Source organism: Bos grunniens, chromosome 10 (genome assembly GCF_055505025.1).
Source record: "Bos grunniens cultivar Pamir isolate PY7600 chromosome 10, Bosgru_T2T1.0, whole genome shotgun sequence".
Lineage (NCBI taxonomy): Eukaryota > Metazoa > Chordata > Mammalia > Artiodactyla > Bovidae > Bos > Bos grunniens.
Genome location: NC_141174.1, coordinates 71,819,923 through 71,831,740, shown reverse-complemented (window position 1 = coordinate 71,831,740; position 11,818 = coordinate 71,819,923). Strand labels below are relative to the sequence as shown.

At 37.9% G+C, this 11,818-nt stretch overlaps 1 long non-coding RNA gene across 9 annotated transcripts in view; it reads left to right on the top strand.

The window, feature by feature from the left end:
- The first annotated feature begins 2,711 nt into the window (after nt 1–2,711).
- LOC147364805 (uncharacterized) overlaps nt 2,712–11,818 on the top strand; it is a 131,121-nt gene continuing 122,014 nt past the window's right edge. For 5 of the 9 annotated variants that reach the window (XR_015135016.1, XR_015135012.1, XR_015135013.1 and 2 more), the window contains exons 1-3: nt 2,712–2,991; nt 3,687–3,765; nt 5,147–5,187. This is a non-coding gene — a long non-coding RNA (uncharacterized LOC147364805). The remainder of the gene's footprint in view (nt 2,992–3,686; nt 3,766–5,146; nt 5,188–11,818) is intronic. The other 4 variants (XR_015135011.1, XR_015135010.1, XR_015135009.1 and 1 more) reach the window with 4 other exon arrangements.

The window sequence follows — 11,818 nt, the reverse complement described above, 5'->3', positions numbered from 1 at the left end:
AGAGCTAGAGAAAACCAAATTCTAAGCGCACAGACCATTGTGTGCCTCCATGCTGCCTGCTGGCTCTGACAGTCCTTGGCCAATTTCCTTGTTCCTTGTTTTTTAGTACAAATTTTTAGCTCTCCCCTCTAGTGCCTACCCCACCTCTCAGGATAGACTCTTCACTTTCATCAGAGATTTTCCTTAAATTTTATAGAAAAACTTGATATTCTCTGGCAGGAATATAATCATCTTTATATACTGCTACCTCAGGCTTCTAGAATATTGGCCATTTGTTTAAGTATTTCTTTTGAGGGGCAAGGGAAGATATTTCCCTTTATTGTCCAAGACTATTCAGAAAACTAAGATCATGGCATCTGGTCCCATCACTTCATGGGAAATAGATGGGGAAACAGTGGAAACAGTGTCAGACTTTATTTTTTGTCAGACTTTTATTTTTTGGGGTTCCAAAATCACTGCAGATGGTGACTGCAGCCATGAAATTAAAAGACTCTTACTCCTTGGAAGAAAAGTTATGACCAACCTAGATAGCATATTGAAAAGCAGAGACATTACCTTGCCAACAAAGTCCATCTAGTCAAGGCTATAGTTTTTCCAGTGGTCATGTATGGATGTGAGAGTTGGACTGTGAAGAAAGCTGAGCGCCAAAGAATTGATGCTTTTGAACGGTGGTGTTGGAGAAGACTCTTGAGAATCCCTTGGACTGCAAGGAGATCCAACCAGGCCATTCTGAAGGAGATCAGCCCTGGGATTTCTTTGGAAGGAATGATGCTAAAGCTGAAACTCCAGTACTTTGGCCACCTCATGTGAAGAGTTGACTCATTGGGAAAGACTGTGATGCTGGGAGGGATTGGGGGCAGGAGGAAAAGGGAATGACAGAGGATGTGATGGCTGGATGGCATCACTGACTCGATGGACATGAGTCTGAGTGAACTCCGGGAATTAGTTCAGGGAGGCCTGGCGTGCTGTGATTCATGGGGTCACAAAGAGTCGGACACGACTGAGCGACTGAACTGAACTGACAGAGGCCCCATTTAGAACTTTTTTTTTTTCCTATTTCATCCTTCACTATCACCCCTTAGACTCTCCTCCATCAATGATTCTTTTTTTCCTCTGCACTGAGTCATTTCTCTAAGCTTGAAAATGTGCTCATGTCAATTAAGGAAGCGTGCTGAATGGGTCATCCACATAAATGTGGAAATCTTCCAGGATGATGAACAGATTAAAAAAAAAAAAAAAAACTCAAATTTTTTCTAATGAAGACTCTCCTGTTTCTCCTTTTACACAATTTAGTTATTCTCTCAGCTCCTGCTCACTCTTCCACATCCTAAGAAAGAGACTTTTGCCCAAGTCACTGAAGTCATTCTAGTTAAGGTCACCAATGTCTTCCCATATGTCAAATACAATGGACAGTTTTTGACTTGTACTTTACTTAACTTTTCTGAATCATGTAATACTGTTGACAGCTTCCTCTGCCTTAAGTTGCTGTACATTCTTAATCTATAATATCTTCTGCTTTCTTTCTGCATAACTATTCTTCAGCTTTATTGTGTTCATTTGTCAACTAAAGTATTTGTATTCTCCTGGATCCTATTAGTTCTTCTTCAAATGTTTCTCTCTCCAGATAATCTTATCTATTAAAAAGTTTTCACAACCATCTGTATGATAGTTTTATCTGTTTATGGAATGTCTCCAGCTAGCTAGTGATGATGACATTAAAATTAATAATACTTATTAATGTATTAACATTAATTAATAACTTTCAGGTGCTGTTAAGGTATTCCTATATTAACTGATTTACTTAACAAAATTCCTAATTTTGCCCCACTCTGATATCAGAATGATATCAGAGGGCAACTTGCTCATATCACATAGAAATTCAGTGGCAAAATAAGATTTCAAACCCAGCTTATCTGACCCCAAAGCCCATGATTTTAACCACTTTACTAAACCTGATGTATCCAAAATTTAATGCATATTCTTTAATTACTCATCTCCCTATATAATTCATTTCAACAAATATAGTCATCTAGAGCTAAACCCAAAACAGAAAATTAGAAGTCATGCTGGATTCCTCCCTCCTCCAAGCTTAAGACACAGGGCTGTACTAAATTTTTGTTACCTCTTCCCTGCATTCTTATCTAATGGTATTTAGTTCAGTGGTTTTATTACTTCCCTGCTGCCCCACTGAAGGCTTCCCTTGTGGCTCAGCTGGTAAAAAATCCACCTGCAATGCGAGAGACCTAGATTTGATCCCTGGATTGGGAAGATCCCCTGGAGAAGGGAAAGGCTACCCACTCCAAATTCTGGCCTGGAGAATTCCATGGACTGTACCATCCATGGGGTTGCAAAGAGTCAGACATGACTTGAGTGACTTTCACTTTCACTTGCCCCACTGAAAAAGCTTCATGATTGGATTATGCACATCCTTCTAGTCTTCATGTCCTCCAATTTATCTCTCTCTGGGAGATATTTATCTTCTTATACCATATATCTGATTGCATCACTCTTCTGATAAAATGAGTCCTAGTGCATTTACTGCCACAGTTTCTTAGAGTTTTGCATATCCCCTTGCATCAGATCACGTGGAGAGTCTGTTAGCAAGAAGAGGCTCAGGAATCACCCCAGGATTTCTGAGTTGGAACTGACAGTGGAAGGACCTAGACTCTGTGTTTTTAACAAGCTCATTACGTGATTCTTCTTCACCTAAAATTTGAGCGTGCCTTTCCTCCATATCAGGTGCAAACACTTCAGAATTGCTGCTAAGTACCACCTGACTCCGGCTTTTTGCCTTTTTTGGGTCTCAGTTCTTTCTGCTGCTGCTGCTGCTGCTAAGTCACTTCAGTCGTGTCCGACTCTTAGCGACCCCATGGACTGCAGCCCACCTGGCTCCTCCATCCATGGGATTTTCTAGGCAAGAGTACTGGAGTGGGGTGCCATTGCCTTCTCCGTCAGTTCTTTCTACTCCTCCACTTATTCTCTGCACTCCAGGTACGCCAAAATTTTTTCAGGCCCCCTCCTAATATCAAGCTTTCTCCAATGTTGGTAACCTCATATGTGTTGTGTCTTCTCCTAAATGCTCTTTTCAGGTTGCTTTGTGTGTGTTCATGTGAGTGTGTGGATGTTTGTGTTGTGTTCCTTGAGTCCTCATTAGACTGAATGTTTCTTCCAGGACAGTGTGAGCTATTTAGTCATAGGAACTTTGCATCTTGAAATCTTTAAAAGAAAATTCCAAGTTTAGATTCTGTGTAACACTGCATTATAGTCTGGGAAAACAGAATTAATGTGAATTTCATATGTGCTCAATAGGTAGATACTTGAATATTTTAGTAATTTCTCTGTGGTCCATGACTGATCATTTGATTGGCAATTCATATAAGCTAAAAAGCTTATATGAGGGAAATTTCATGTTTGTTGGTATGGGCACAGCAAATAAGCATACTAATAGAAATGGAATTCAAAAAAGCTATTTTCGTCCTCTACAGAAAGCTCTAATCAGAGAAAACTTGGAAGGAGTAATTGCATTGAAATCTCTCTATGATCTGTTTATATCACTATTTCCCACCCCTATAACATGAATAATCCAAGAGATGGAGGGATATGAACAGTTGTGTTTATGTGTGAGGTGTTGAACTAAGTATTACTCTTCACAATTTGACTGTAAGTGTGTAATCCTCCTTTTGTAGATGAGAAGACTGTATTTAGAGATATCAAGGGACTTGAAAGAATCACCAAGCTAAGAGGAGACAAACTTGAAATTTGCAGGTACCTTTTGTTCCCTTTCTTCTATTATACCTATGTTGTTTTATTTTGGAGTACATGTGTATGATTTTGCCTAAGAAAAAGTTGGTTCCGTTTTTTTAAAAATTTTTTCTGTGAAAAGTGGAAATATTCTATTGGGTTTTTCTAATTAAAAAAACAAAATACTCACCATGTAAATTAGATTATTTCTCCAAGTCCTAGAAAAAAAACATTCTTTAGGCCTTCAATAAGCACAGAGTAGAGTAATACACTGCCCATTATTTAGTGAGTGAGCCATTTGATGCTGACTGCCAGATTGGTTACCTGACAGGTGGTGACACAGGTGGAAATGAAATTTGGGGGCTACAATCAAGGATGTCCCCAACCCCTTCCATTCCCCTCCTTCCCAGCATCATGTCTTGTCCTGCGCCCCGTCTCCAGGAAACTGGGACAGCTGGTTATCCATTTCACTTCCCTGACAGTTGCAGGCTGACTGTTACCAAGCTGCGCCTTTGCTACAACAGTGTATTTTCTTTATAAGACTGATGAGGAAGAGAAAAAAGTACTGTGCATTGTTTCTCTTAAGACTCATCATACTGTGTGTGTGTGTGTGTGTGTGTGTGTGTGTCTCCCCCAAATCAGGGGAAACTATTAGGGGAGAGCCAGATCTCTTTAATGAGCCTAGAGGTAATGCAAAATTCATGTGCTTTCACCTGTGCCGGGGGAAGCCTGGTGCACAAACAAAAAGGAGGAGGTGGGAAGAGCTGGTTATTTACACTTTTGCTGAAGCAGGTACCCTGGCTGCTACTGGGCATCCTGACCCACTTGTTCATTTTTTAGGAAGAAGTGGATACTTTCAGTGGGGAAAAACTCAAGCATCAGATTTGTTCCTTGGAGCATTAATAAAAGGGCTCAGTTAGCTTCATCTCATTATTTTACTATGAGTATTGACTTTGGCCTAGAGTCATGTACAGATAAAATGGTGCAAGGGCTTGTCCTAAGTGATTACTCAGAATTACAAATCATTTCACGTGTAACTGAATACTGCAGTCTAGCTGGCACCCTGCCCCTTGCTTCTCCCCCCTCCCCTTTCTCTAATAGGAGCGCAAATCCAGCTTTGTCTGAAGAGGCAATTAATCTTATTCACTGAAAGCTGAATTTTAATTCACCAGCATGTGGAGGACATATTTGCCTATCACACAAAATTAGTTTAACAGAATTCAGAAGAAAAAAAAATATTGGAAGTCTTGGCATTCTAGGGGAGGCAAAGTATCTTGTAGGTGCATTCCTTTATTAGCCATCTACATACTAAGGATAAGCTCTTCTTGTAAAGATAACTTTATTAGGGTAAACTGGGTTTATTTTGTATTCAAGAGTGGCTGATAACATTTTATTTTTTATAAAGCAATCCACAAGACGTGTGTTTTGGAAGAAAATGGACATAAGGTAAGAAAGATAAATTTTAGTTTTATAGAGATTCTAAAAGGCTATTATTTTTAAGGGCACAGTTTAGAGATGATCAGAAAAAAAAGGGGACACATAAAAATCCTAGACAGCCTACATACATCCAAATCAAATCACAGGGGTAAGTAGTGAGGTACAAAGTAGACCGTGCCTTGGAGACTTGAGTGAAATCTGGTAGGCAAATGCTGGGTTTCTGCAGTGCTTCTGCTGTGCTGTGTTTTAACAGTTTTCCCCTGAGGAAGACCTCAGTCTTTTGTCTGAGGTTTGTTTCCCATGTAGACAAAGTGTTTGAAAGAAACAAAACAAAAAGACTTCCTGCAGCAGTTTCTTAATTCAAGAGATTTGGACAAGAATATGATTTAATGCATGTTCGTGCTTAGTTAGATATCAAATTCCCATAAGGTCAGAAAACACATGGGCTTGGTTTTGTACTTCTATTTAACACAGCACTCCTCAAAGACTACTTGAAGGTACAGGCAGATATCAAAACATGTAGCAGCTTCTCCCCAGTGCAAACAGGGAATTTAATAATTGTAAAAAGTACAAATGATCTTCTATGCCAAATAATTAATACAGTATAAATCTTCAAAGAGTTTAAAAGGTGCCATTGGTTTTTCTGTGGCTCCTTCTCCATTCTCCACTTATGACTGTCTCATACCCCTGGAATTAACCTCCAAATATGATTGTTTCCATTACCTCTTCCAAGGATGCACTGTTGAATACTTAATAATGAGATGAGGACTCAAGGAACAATGGAAATCTTCAAAAATTGTCCTAAAGTTCTGAGAGTATTTTTTTTTTTAAACTCTTGGTGGGCGTGAAGTAGGAGTGGACCAAGTACGGGGAAGCTATCAAATTAAGTTTGCCTAATGGGCACCAAACGCCATAGCATAGCTCTTTAAGCACAGGCTGTAAAGTCACAAGGCTTTATTGCCTTGTCAAGACATTTGCAGTGCTAAACCAGGCAATTATTCTTAAAGGAAACATTTAAAATCCAAGGTTTTTATATTATTACCAGAAAATGTTGCTTTAAGTAGTGTGAGTGTCATAAAGGTAGACTTTTGGAGTCCACATGTAAACACTGCATTATCTACATAATGTTTAGAATTTAAATTATGCAAAATTGGAACTTGGAGACATGAAACCCCAGAAACACATATTTGCAAATAAACACTTGCAAATATTCTAAGACTTGAAGGATGCACTGAAGGTATGGCAGTGTTTATCCATTACGTGATTTTTTTTTTTTTTTTTTTTTGGTAAACTCTGCCTCTCTGCTAGGTGCTTAAGCTTATTTTGAGAGGAAAGTCCCTCTTCTGCAATTCTTTTGTCTATTTTGTGGTCAGATTTTTAACTATATTACCTGGGGGGGTGGAAAATCAAAGATGAGATGAAATCAATGAAAAGGCAGAGCTTTCAATATATCTTGTTGCTTCTCAAAGTAAAAAAAAAAGTTCTATTTCCATTTCTCTTCACAGACATAACAAGAAACACACACCCTTTAGGGGAGGTTCTGGGTGATGCTCAACCTGGCTGTCTCACCTCAGCTTTGCAGGGCTCATTAGTAGTGTCTTTTTTAGTACAAAGATGAAGAAGCCCTCCATCTACACTCCTTTTCAATAGAGGGCTTTTCTCTCCCATCTCTTTCAAAAGACACAAGAGTCTGTTCACAATTCTTAATGATGCTCCAAATAAGTAGGTATATTTCCATGCAGAATCATTCCTTCAAAGCGTATCATTCTCTGTCTGGATTGTCCAGAGCATTCCCAAAGTCTGTCTTTTGGCAGCTTGTCTGTCAAGGTAAATTTAATGGAAGTTTTAATGAATATAGAATAAGTTTACTGAAGTCAAGGCTAGCTATGTTCCATGTATAACATTGTTAGGTAATTTCTATTACACCCACTGACAGATGGGAAACAGGCCTTAATAGTTTTTAATACATGTGTTATATACAATTTGCTCAAGGTAGAGAAGATCATAAAATTTGAACAAGGACCTTCGATTGCAGAGCCTATGCTTTAAGTTAGTTTGCTGTTTTGCCTTTTTATAAACTACAGAGAATACATAATTTCAGTGGTTTAAGAAATTAAGGTGTCAAAATGAAAATCAGAAAGCAAACTAAAATGAAGAGAGGAATTTCTTTCTGTCTTAAAATCCTAGACCCCATCTCTGTTATAGCAGTAAGTAAAGATTTTTAGATAATTGCTTAAGCCTCTTGCCAAGCAGCCCTAGGAGTTTAAAGGCCTCAGATAAGGATCAGATGCTGTAGTATTGAAATAAGATTCCTAGGTGCAGAGTAAGGAGCGTTTTTAAAATTCATTTTGAGGAATGTTAGGACGTTTTAGGTTGCAATTTGTCAGAAAACTCAACATATCTCAAACAGGATGGAATTTTTTTTAAAAGTGTTATATGCTAAGTCAGAAGGTATGGAATCTCAGGATTGGGTAATATAGCAGTTTATTTGCGTTACCAAGCATCCTGACCCTATTCCTTTTCCCACTCTGCTATCCTCAGCATAGCTGTTATCCTTGTTGGTCTCAAGATGGGCACTTAATCCCAGGTATCATATCTCCATATACCAGCACGAGAGCAAAACTGCAACTGTCTGTATCTTGTGTGTTTTTGTTGAACCTTTCCTAGAAATGCTTCCAAACTATTTCCCGGCACATATGACATATATCGTCATCTACAACTTGGCTGCATGTCTACTCCAAAACCAATTACTAGTAAAGGGAATGAAATGTACACACACACACTTTAATATGAGAAGATGAGGATGGAGTAGAGGAATTATTTTTCCTAGGAAAATAAGTGGCTTTATGCCAAAGTCCAAGTAATGATGAGTTCCCAGGATATTAATGGTTAAAATATAGTTCAGAGAGAGAAAGAGAGGGAGTTTCAGTGTGTACTGGATATTTCATTTGAGAGGCTTAATATCCTCAAGTGTATCCTAAGTCCTGTTCCCCCTGCATCTGTGGAGAGAGGATGAACAGGCAGCATGCTAAAGTTTGCCATCTATTCCTTCTGTCTTCTTAGTAAATATTGAGCGTAATGCCTCCATATGCTATGTGCTGTTTAGGTGCTGGAATGAGGAACAGTGGGAGTGAGGATAGAAAATAGTAAACAAGTCAGAAACGTGGATAAGACTCCATGTGAACTTCTGGGCCTTTGTTCTGTGGCAAATCAGGCAGGCTTTGCTGAGATCAGTGAACTGTAATGCATTAATATATGGTACTACTTTTTTGGGAGATCCAACTGGAAGCAGATGGAAGGGGATCATGCTCTCTGTTGTAGTTCCATGCTGTTATCATTTCTATAATTGAGTCCTCTTAGGGAGGAGCTTCCTAGTGGGCAAGATCCTCATAATCTATCTTCTCTACCTTTCTTAAGGATCTTCACGCCATAAAAGAGTTACGAAGACAACTCCTTTTTTAGGTAAATGTGGTTGTGATCAATTGTTTGGTTCCTTAAGACATATAGGAATTCAGTCCTTCCACCAAAGGAAGGCAAGTTCTGCCAGATTATCTAAGCAGAACCATATTTCTATTTAAAAGAAGACAACTTTAAAATAAAAAAAATATATATATATAAACTTCTGACTTATGGTAAAGTCTAAAACCTGCCTTTTATTCAACTTATTCCCTGAACCATTTTCAAGTAAAAATGCTCACATTTATCTAAAGAATTACTTTTAAAAATGTATTTTAAAAATAAGTAAACGTGTCATAGTACCTAAACATAACTTCAGAAGAGAAGTATGAATTTTTTGTTTGTTTCTTGTATCTTTTTTTGTTGGGATAAGTAAGTATCCTACAAAGGTGATTATTTTGAATACTCCTCTGTGCAGTTAAATAACAACAAAAAATGATTGACGTACATTGCTCTTTAAGCTAATGCTTCATATAAAGCAGGTTCCTTTTCCCTCTATATCAGTGCCTGGTTAATGATCCAGCTGACAGTGGTTGGAATAAAACTTGTTGGATGCCCAGCATTTGAGGAAATGAAATATGGAGAAATGGGATATCTATCATACTATCAGTAATTTTTTTTTCAGCAAGCAAAAGGTGAGTGTAGAGGGGGAGTGGGAGATGAACAAGAGGAAAGGTAAGGGAGATGAAGAAGATAAAGAAACAGGAATAGAAAAAAATAGGAGAAACATATATCTGAAATCTCAATGGATTATTATAAAAAGTACAAGGATAACTACAGAAGTCTAGATATTTGAATAAAGAGATAATATACAAGGTGCCTTTTGAGAATTAGAATTGCTGACAGAAGAATTTATACTGATGTTATACTTATTGTGAAATTGCATTGCTTCTACTTATTTCATAAAACATATGCCTTTAGGGACTCTGGTTAACATAGTTTGGTTGATTATTGTGTTGTTTTAACATCCTGTGGTGAAAGCAGTCTGGCAAACTAACCGCATTGCAGGATAGATTCTAAGGAAATTTACCAAAAGAAAGAAATCTGTCTGCTTCAACTCTGTTTATACTTGGTGGCTCTATTGAGAATATGGAGACAATTTTAAGAGCTTCAACTCTCTGAAATAATATTGAACATTCAACTACATGATGCTTGATACTTGTTATTGTCAACTTGTAAATATCATTCATGAAGCTCTGGTTTCTATTTTATACATGCTGGCTGAAAAGGTTAATAAAATATAAATCACTCTTCCAAGGTGCTTATAGTCTAGCATGCCAAATAAATATTTAGGCTTCTATAAGAGGAAACAAAAACCGTAAGTTATGCTTCTATGATTATTATGGATTCAGTAGGTCTTATAGATTTGTTTTTCTATCACCTTAACAATTTGAATGTGGCATATTACTTACTTAACCCTGAAGAACTTTTTTAGTTTCTTGACATTGGTCTGAAATATCCTGACCTGAGATTATCATAACAATAATTTAGGAGTGAACTATTGGCAGGGGAGTACAAAAGAGATTTTGCTTTAGTAAATTTGACAAAAATTTTTTGAGCCTTACACATTATTTATTAATCTTAGATCGGATATCTGTTACTCTAGCCCAGAGAGTCATAAAGACGTTGGCAAGAGGTATCTTGAGGGACTCTTGGACGGAAGTGTGTGGCCTAGATGATCTGTTAGATCATGAAGATAAAGGTCTTGACTGACCAAGAGGTTATTGCCTCTTTAGAGCAGGCCAAAGTTCTAATTCATCAGAACTTTGATTCCTAGAAGGAGTGCAGGGGGGGGAACAAGTTTTAAAATTAAGAGTTATTAAAGATGACCTGTTTATTGCTCTTCTGGGTAGAGAATGCATATTTATAAATTGCTTATAAGTGTGTTTTTAAACATTTTAGAAAAAACTAACATAAACAGCAGATCCCTATTAATGAATCTGCACCTTGTTTTTCTGAACACTGGCATTCTTTTATTTCATTGCTACTTTGGACTTTAAAATAAAAATAATATGCATAAGGGGCATTAATTATGTACCCAATAGTCATATAGTTCTAATGAAGATATAAATTGTTCACTAAATGTAGAGGGAGAAATCCAAATAAATTTCATATAACACAGGAAAATGAAAATGTTCTCATATTTTTTTAAAGATTAGTAAGATGCAAAGCACCCTAAATTCCTGTCTATTTTTTTCCTGTATCTTTGCCTTTCTCCTCCAAAGAGCAGGATCCAATGTGATTTCAGCCATGAATACATTTCCTCTTGTTTTTGTAAGGCTGAAGACAAAACACAGGTTAATATAGTAGATATGTTAGAAAATACAGCTGCTGCTAAGTCGCTTCAGTCGTGTCCCACTCTGTGCGACCCCATAGACAGCAGCCCACCAGGCTCCCCCATCCCTGGGATTCTCCAGGCAAGAACACTGGAGTGGGTTGCCATTTCCTTCTCCAATGCATGAAAGTGAAAAGAGAAAGTGAAGTTGCTAACTTGGGTTAATTTTGTGGGTCTATTTTTGCAAAAGAGTGTATTTTGAGGTGCTGCTGGTCTTTAAGAATATTTACTGAGGCTATGCTATGCTATGCTAAGTCACTTCAGTCGTGTCTGACTCTGTGTGACCCCATAGATGGCAGCCTACCAGGCTCCCCTGTCCCTGGGATTCTCCAGGCAAGAACACTGGAGTGGGTTGCCATTTCCTTCTCCAATGCATGAAAGTGAAAAGTGAAAGTGAAGTCGCTCAGTCGTGTCCGACTCTTAGCAACCCCACAGACTGCAGCCTACCAGGCTCCTCCATCCATGGGATTTTCCAGGCAAGAACACTGGAGTGGGGTGCCATTGCCTTCTCCGTTACTGAGGCTAAGTCCCTGTTAAATCAAAGTTTCATTCATAACTATGAAGTTCAAACATAGCATACCTTGGTGATGATACATAGTAACTATTGTGTAAGCATAAATTGGATTAATTGTCTAAGTTATAAGAAACAAAATATAGCTCAATTCAAATGAACAATTATCTATTTGAAAAGACATGGAAGTTTTCATGTGAGTGGCTGTTCCTCAATTATGTAGATGAGTCCAAATTTGTCCTGTGGCACAGCCACTAGACAAAAACACGCTAATTTTTATTTAACAATCTAAGTTATTTAGCTCCACCTGCCTGAGTTATAGCTCAATGAAAGGTAAT